The sequence below is a fragment of the Pan troglodytes genome, chromosome 2 (assembly GCF_028858775.2).
Source record: "Pan troglodytes isolate AG18354 chromosome 2, NHGRI_mPanTro3-v2.0_pri, whole genome shotgun sequence".
Taxonomy (NCBI): Eukaryota; Metazoa; Chordata; class Mammalia; order Primates; family Hominidae; genus Pan; species Pan troglodytes.
The window spans coordinates 22,521,616-22,530,210 of record NC_086015.1 but is presented as its reverse complement, the minus strand read 5'-3'; the positions used below and the strand labels follow the sequence as shown (position 1 = coordinate 22,530,210).

At 36.0% G+C, this 8,595-nt stretch overlaps 1 long non-coding RNA gene across 3 annotated transcripts in view; it reads right to left on the bottom strand.

The window, feature by feature from the left end:
* Positions 1-8,595, bottom strand: part of LOC134809542 (uncharacterized) — a 148,678-nt gene that overhangs the window by 56,414 nt on the left and 83,669 nt on the right. For 2 of the 3 annotated variants that reach the window (XR_010155508.1, XR_010155509.1), the window contains exon 7: positions 2,215-7,236. This is a non-coding gene — a long non-coding RNA (uncharacterized LOC134809542). Of the gene's footprint in view, positions 1-2,214; positions 7,237-8,595 lie in introns of those variants that run through there. The other variant, XR_010155510.1, reaches the window with a different exon arrangement.

Below are 8,595 nucleotides of genomic sequence, written 5' to 3'. Positions count from 1 at the left end.
GCCCAGGCTGGAGTGCAGTGGTGTGATCTCGGCTCACTGCAAGCTCCGCCTCCCGGGTTCACACCATTCTCCTGCCTCAGCCTCCCAAGTAGCTGGGACTACAGGTGCCCACCATCACACCCGGCTAGTTTTTGTATTTTTAGTGGAGATGGGGTTTCACCATGTTAGCCAGAATGGTCTTGATCTCCTGACCTCATGATCCACCTGCCTCGGCCTCCCAAAGTGCTGGGATTACAGGCGTGAGCCACCATGCCTGGCCAACTTGATATAGTTTTATGGTTTAGAGAGAATTCCTCTGCAATGGAAATGTTAACAGCTTTTATAAAAGTAATGAACATAAGCCTGACATTGGTACATATATAGTGTAAAAATATACATCAGTAAAGACTTCTATTTAATATCAAGTATTTTTATGAATATATTTAAAATGAGATCATAGTTTGTGTGTATGTGTGTCTTTGCGTGTGTATACATATTATTGTATTAATTATAATATATGTTATATATGTATTTTTTTCTGGTAGTTATTTTCTATAAAGTCTCCATAAACACTGAGTTAGTGAATACTAAACCATTCACTAATTTCCCCATGGGAAATACAGAGTTAGGTTCCTGTGAACCTTTGGTCATAACATTTTCATTAAGTAATCAACATATAACCTTGTTTTATGTGTGTTTCTATTTAAATAAACCTTATTTAATACATATAGTTGACTCATTAACATTGAATTCACAGCCAACAGCACTATAACTCATGCCTCATATTCATGTTAGATAAATAAAGCTTATTTAACACATGAAATTATGTCATTTTCTTCATAAGGTACATTACAGGCTTCTTCTGCTTGGAAACACTAGATAGCACTTCAGTGCCTCAGCACTATACTTGGGGCCATTTAAAACAGAGAAATCACCAAAAGCACAAAAATGCAAAAATAAAAAGATGTGGCACTAAATAGACAATAAAAAGAATGCTTGTTTAGGGAATGAGAACTGAACAAGCAGGCAGGGTTTGTTCCTGTCCAACCTCAGCTGGGATGAGGTTGGGTGCAAGAAACTGCATGTCCTCAAATGGCAGTGAAAGTGCAACAAGTACTGATTTTGGAGTTACAGGTAAATTTTAGTGAGTCGGCAATTTCACAGATATGCAATCCACAAATAAGGCTTGACTGTACATGTGTGTGAGTGTTTTGTGTGTGTGTGTGTAGTAGATAGTGTGTTCCTTGAAGATGCAAATATTGCTGACATACATTTAAAAAAAAATAGTTATCTATGGATACCTTATATTGAAGAATCAGTATTTTCTAAATTCGACATTAGTAGATAAAAGGAATTTAACTAAGGCTGTTTCTCTCCAGAAGTGTGTTAATAACTTATAAATAATCATTTAACCTCAGACTTTCCCTAGACTAGATAAAGCACTTTGCATAGTTGGTGTTACCTTTGTGAAACAATTTTCTCTAAAATACGAATACCCCAGAATTCAGAAACCAGTCACCTATTGTTATATGTCGTGTTTGCCAGGCTTAGAAAGCTTATTGCTTGGAGTTGGGTCTTTGTGGCCATTCCTTAGGGAACCTCCCAATTTAGGTCTATAAGATTCCTTGTTATATCATACTTAGCACCCTGATTTACCCTTTCACTTTCTAATTCTTCCCCCAACTCCTTCTGGAAAAAGCCAATAGAATGCCATCCATATTTTAAATGAACTTATGTAAATTTTTATCAAATATAAAACTCTTTCTATACATTTTTTTTTGAGACAGTCTCGCTCTGTCACTCAGGCTGGAGTGCAATGGTGCGATCTCAGCTCACTGCAACCTCCGCCTCCTGGATTCAAGCAATTCTCCAGCTAATTTTAGGGGTTTTTTTTGTTTTGTTTTTTGGAGTTGTTTTTTGTTGTTGTTGTTTGTTTTTTTGTTTTTTTTTTTTTGAGATGGAGTCGCACTCTGTCACCAGGCTGGAGTGCAGTGGTGCGATCTTGGCTCACTGCAACCTCCAGCTCCCTGGTTCAAGAGATTCTCCTGCCTCAGCCTCCCGAGTAGCTGGGATTACAGGCACATGCCACCCAGCCCAGCTAATTTTTCTATTTTTAGTAGAGACAGGGTTTCACCATGTTGGCCAGGATGTTCTTGAACTCCTGACCTCGTGATCCGCCCACCTCAGCCTCCCAAAGTGCTGGAATTACAGGCATGAGCCACTGTGCCCAGGCCTATACTTTTAATATATTTTATTGGCTCAGGGAAGATATATAATTGGTCATTCATTCACTTGTTTTAAAAAATCATTTAAGAAATGATGATTGAATGACTATTATGTCCTAGACCATGATCATCCTCTGTGTAGGAGTCCACTGTCAACATAAATGCCATCCAGCCAGCCCTCTGCTAGGTCTAATCATCTTGATTCATATTTCTCCAATCATCTTCAGTTTCTTCATGTTTCTCTTTTATTATCTTGTTTCTTGTTCTGAAGATCTGCTTTTGGTTCAAAAGCTCAGAACTGAATTCAGCAAACGTCTGACCTAGCGCAGATAAAACCAACGACCCACAATATAATATCTTGGTATGAAGACAAAAAAAGTATAAATTTTTCTAATTATAAAACTAATAAATTTTATCACCCTAAAATACTTGAAATGGTAAATTTACAAGGAAGAGAATAATACAAAATAATAAAAATCCCTCTAATCCCAGCACACAGAGATAATCCTCTTTATAATTTGTTGTATTTCCCTCCTATGCATATTGTTCTAAATAGTTCCAGTAGACAACTTATGCATTTTTCTTTTCCACTATTGATAATTTAAATTTTTAATAAATATCATATTCTGTTTTATAATGACATAATTTAATTACTCATTCCCATGATGCCAGACAAACATATTTCTTGCAAGTATTTAACATATATGTAGTTGATTCATTAATATTGAACTCAGAGCCAAAAGCACTATAATGCATGCCTGATATTCATGTTACATGAATGAAGCTTATTTAACACAAATAAGTTTGTCATTTTCCTCATAAGGTACATCACAGGGGCTTCTTCTGCTTGGAAACACTAGACAGCACTTAGTGCCTCAGTGCTATGCTAAATAAAATTATACTCAATAACGTTGCAAAGGATTCGCAGACTATTCAAGTAAAGCCTTAGTCATTTTTGTGGTGGTTGAATATGGCCTGTTATTTCTGATTGATATACACAGCTTTAAATGTATTCTTAGAAACTGTAATACTCTGTGTTTTTTTACTTTCATTTGTGTTTATCAAGGTTGCTTCAAATTTATTTCTATTAAATGTGTGAATTTGGCAATGGAAATTTAAATGACTATATTTATAAATAAGTGAAACTTGAACAGAAAATGCGTAGAATAACATCTCTGCTATAAACAATACAAATAAAAAAAATTTTTATAAAACAAAGAATGTTATGATAATACCAAAAATGAGCAGGAAGTTTATATATGCTGGAGTTCAAATTAGCCAGTAAAGGTGACAATATTTGGCCTACTTAGGGCAGTTTATTTCACAATAAATTATATATTTTATATCATGCATGATGACTAAAAAAAATTAGAGCTCTTATTACTCAGATTAACATTTTCAAATATAAGTATTTACTTTATCATTTTAATCAAGGCAAATATTCTCACCCCTTAGTATTTATTGAGCCTCCCACTCACCCTAGGGAACATGGCAGTGCTGCAGTTTGCTTTGCATTTGCTGAAAATGGCAATTAACAAGTCAAGAGAATTTTTATTTTAAACAAAATTGTTAACACACTGCTAATAGGTAAAATCATGTGTTCTGGGAAGTAATTTGTGGGCAAGTGGTTATGATACAAGCATTTTTAAATAGACTTCAAGGAAGGGACACCAAACTGGAATGTTGAAAAGTATGTAAATGTGGGTGATGTTGCATGGAAGTAAATCTCATCTATTATTCTTCAGAACATGCATGTGGTAAGACGGCACTTCCCTACCTCCTTGAAGTGAGACATGTTCATGTGATTTGCATGGTCCAATGAAACCTAAGAGTGTACGTCACCTCCAGATGACAATTTGAAGAACCATTGCAGAATTTGCCATGACTTTTCCTTTCCGATGTGATCGTGGATGCACATTTTGAGACACAGACTTCATCTGCTGAGTTCTTGAGTGACTAGAATGAACAGTACTACTGCTACTTTGCTTTGGAAATGTGGCATGAAATCTCAGTGGTTTCAAACATAAGAAATACACTTTTACTTTTGAAACCACTGAGATTTTGGGCTTGTTACTATAGCATAACCCTAAAATATCCTAACTATTAGTACCTCTATGAAAAAAATCTCCAGTTAAAAAGAAAACACATAAAATGTTACTTATTATCTGAGTAACTCTAGCTGCAAAGGACCAACTAGAATTGTGGTGGGGGGGGTGGGTCTTGTGAACTGATTATTTTTTCAAAGCCTATGGATCTGCTAATATTGGAAATTTGCCTTTAATGCACACAAAACTGCTGGATTTTCCTTATTCTGTGAAGTAAAATCCTCCTCTTAATTAATTTTATGTTTCCTTTTTTCCAAACTCATTTACTCCACAAACATATATTTGTTACCTAATATGAGCCGGTGATCTGAAGAATTCAAAGATGAGATGAAACTCATCCTTGAGGTCTTTATCACCTAAGAATGGGGATAAAATATTTACAGACATTGGTGTATAAAATAGGAAGTGAAGTCCCCCACCCATAACCCCATACTTAGGAACTGATTAATCTGCTGTATAGCTTTTTGGATTGTAATACACATATAAACATCTTTTTCTTTTATATAAATGAAAATGTATTCTAAGTGATTTTTCTGGAACCTGATATTTTCTCACTCTTTTAGAGTATCTTTCCACATGAATACACATAAATAAACCTCATTATTTTTTAATGGCTGTCTTGTATTACATTTAGGAAATGTCTCAGTTTATATACCCAAGCTTTCTATTGTGCATCTTTTTAAAAGTGTGATTACAAAGTGGATAGAATCTTCTTATTTACAAAATGCTTCTTACTACAAAACTACATATATTTATTCAAACTGAACATAATATTAAAATAAAGGAAAAGAACTCATCTAGGTAGGTCCTAATTCAAAGTTGCCTAAGGGGAAAAATTGCTTGTTTGTTTGTTTGTTTGTTTATTGTTGTTTATTTAACTGAAATGTCCAATGATCTGTTCTGGACATATCCGCTATGCTTCTTCCTCATTGTTTTGTTTCCTCTTTCATAACATTCATAGGCTGGAGTAGTTCAAGCATACATCCTCCAGACTCACACTCAGAAGAAAAGAGTTTTCTATAGTCCCAGAGGCTCACATACAAGTCCCAAAACTCTCTCAGCTTTGACCAACTTTCAACGCATAACACCCTTGATGAGTCAATGTGGGTAGTGAAATTGGGTAGGCTCTTTTACCAGGCTTGGGTCTCATCTTCCATCTCTGGAGTTGAAGTAATGAAGCACCTTCTTCAAAGCATGTATGTGAGTGAGAAGGGTTTTTTTTATAAAGACAAGGAATGGTGAGTGAGCATCGCCAAAAAATAATTGACATCCTCTACAGCCCTGCTCTATCTCCCTGAACTATTAGCCCTCCCCACAGGCTGCCACTCTTAACATTCTCGTATTCGCTCACAATTTGTCTATGCATCTGCAAGACACACACACAAGTGGAATCACACTATAGATTGCTTTTTGTATTTCATTTTTCATCAATATTCTATCCTAGGCTTTTTGTTTCAGCCCACAAAAGTCTATTTCAGGCTTTTCAATGGCTGTATAATACTTCGTTATAAGTAGGTACTATAAATCATTCAGCTAATCTCCTATTTATGGACATTGGTGGATGGGGGTGTTATAATGACAAATAATGTTTCACTGAACATATTAGTATTAGTCTATTCTTGCATTGCCATAAAGAAATACGTGAGCCTGGGTAATTTATAAAGAAACGAGGTTTAATTGGCTCACAATTCTGCAGGCTGTACAGGAAGCATGGCAGCATCTCCTTCCGGGGAGGCATTAGGGAGCTTCAAATCATGGTGTAAGGCACAGCAGTAGCTCACACATCACATAGCAAAAGCAGGAGCAAGAGAGAGTGAGGCGGGGAGGTGCTGCACACTTTAAATGACCAGATCTCAGAAGAACTCACCTCACTATGCAAGGACAGGGCCGTAGGGGATGATGTTAAACCATTCCTGAGAAATTCACCCCCATAATCCAATCACCTCACACCAGGACCCACCTCCAACACTGGGGATTACATTTCAATATGACATTTGGGTGGGAACACACATCTAAACTATATTAACACTTATACATAAATCTGGATGCATTTGTTCAAGTTTATCTCCAGATTCAAATCTTAGACATAAAATTATTGGGTCAAGAGGACATTAGCATTTAAAATTTTAACATACATGTTTAAAAATAGAAATAAAATTAGAGGTTAAAGGTCTTTGCCCTCCCATCCACAGTATATGGGAATGCCTGAGTCTCATTGTATCTTTGCAGTTTTGCTCAAGTGATGGCTGAAAACCAGTATTTCATTTTTATTTTATTCTGAATGTCACACATTTTTTTATTCGCCAGATGAATGCCATTATCTGTGAATTGCCTATTTCCATGTTCATTTTCTTCTAGATACAAAATTTCTCTTATTGAGTTATGAGTATATTAAGAAAATTAGCACCTAATCTACTGCATTAACATATTTTTTAAAAACTTTTGACTCCTTTTATGCCATTTTTGTTACATTAAACTTTTTTAAAGCTTTATATATTTGTATTTGTGAATCTGTTTTCTTATAGTTTCTGGATTTTGTATGTTACTTATAAATCACTTTTAAATTTACACTAAACTCACTATATTTTCTATTCCTTCAATGGCCACATTTTTGTTTAAGTCATTGATTCTTCTGCAACTTGTTGTTAGTCTTGGGGTGTGGTCATCATTAATAATTTGTTTCTCTCATCTTCTAGGTACATGGTAGATTGCAAGTACACACCCAGTGGTAGATTGGAGCCAGGTAAGTAGCTCTGGGCAATCACTTGTGAGTGGAAGTAAGCACAAGTCACTACAGGGTAGACATTTCATTGTCAATGCAAGAGCTTATTTTTCTCTCTGATGCAGCATCACGCCATGTTTGAGATGGTAGCTATTCCACCAGCCGTCAGCCTGGGTCTTTGAGTTATAGAATCCACAGAGGTCTCCTGATAACAAGAAGTGAAAAATAAACTTTTGTGGTATTAAGCCATTAATACTTGGTTGCTTTTTAACTGCAGCATAACCAGCTGTATCCCATCTTTTCTTTTGGGGACAGTTTTATAGCAGATGCTGTCAGTGCCTCTCATATTACCTCCCTGTTAGCATCTGTTTCCCTTTGGCCCAACTTCCAACTCCTAGCACCAGTAGTTCTTTGTTAAGGGTGTCCTCTCACTGCTGAAACTCACTCTGCCACCTGTTCAACAGGTTGGAAGCTTCTGGAATTAGTGTCTCTAGGAGCAGCTCTCAAGCAATATCTGAAGAGTGTTGGTGTATAAATACTTAGCTCCCTTACCCCTTGGGTAGGATAACTTTAAGGCAGAATAGCTTGTCTGGGCTTCAAGAGCTTTCCCTGTGGGATTATGCTTCAGTTGCTTCCTGGAACTGAAAGCAGTCTTGATAACATGCTCTTCCAAAATAAACTTTCTTTCATTCTTTCACTTAATCATTCTCCTACCTTTACTCTCTAATAAATTACTCAACCTTAAAAGCTTGTCTCAGTGTCTACATCTCAGGTAACCCAAGCTAAGTCAAATTTGAATAGCAACAGTTTGGGGACAGAGAATGTCAGGTAGAGAAAGCAGTATGAAAATAGATGCAGAGGTAGAAAAACAAAGCATTTAAAGAATAGCAAGTTATTTAGTGTATGGATTAAACTGTATGCAAAGGGAGATAATATGGGATATAGTTGGGAAAATAGATTGGCAAGATCATGAAGGATCTTGAATGATAAACTAAGTGTTTGGGCGTTTAATTATGTGGATTCTTAGCACAATTTCCTTTCATTTCTCATATATTCTCTCATATTCTCTTCATCTCTCTCATTATGCATCAAAAAGAAAAGGTCATGTTCCTGCTAAATACAGAAAAGTAAAGAGAAGCAGTAGGCAGTTTTCTCGATCATTTAATCACTCAATAATATCTATACAAGAATTAGACTATGGCAGCTGTGTATTTCTAACCTCCATCCTGCATCCCCTTGCCTTTCAGCTGAAAAAGTGTAAAAGACATTATTTCTTAACAGAATCATTAACAAAATTTCATCCCCCAAAAAGTCTGATTTAAGAAATTCGGAAACACAGGGTTATTACCTACTCATTAGGTTAAGCAAGCACAAACTCAAGAAGAAAAAAAAGGCCAACTAAGAATTCCTTAGTTTGGCATATCAAAAAGCTGAAATCTCTCTCTGGAGATCAGAGGCCTTAAAAAGGCAGCATATGGTAATCATAAAAGCATTTGATACAATACAAAGGATGTAGGATTCTAGTTTCTGTGTGAGCTTAACCAAGTCATTTCTCCTCTTTGGG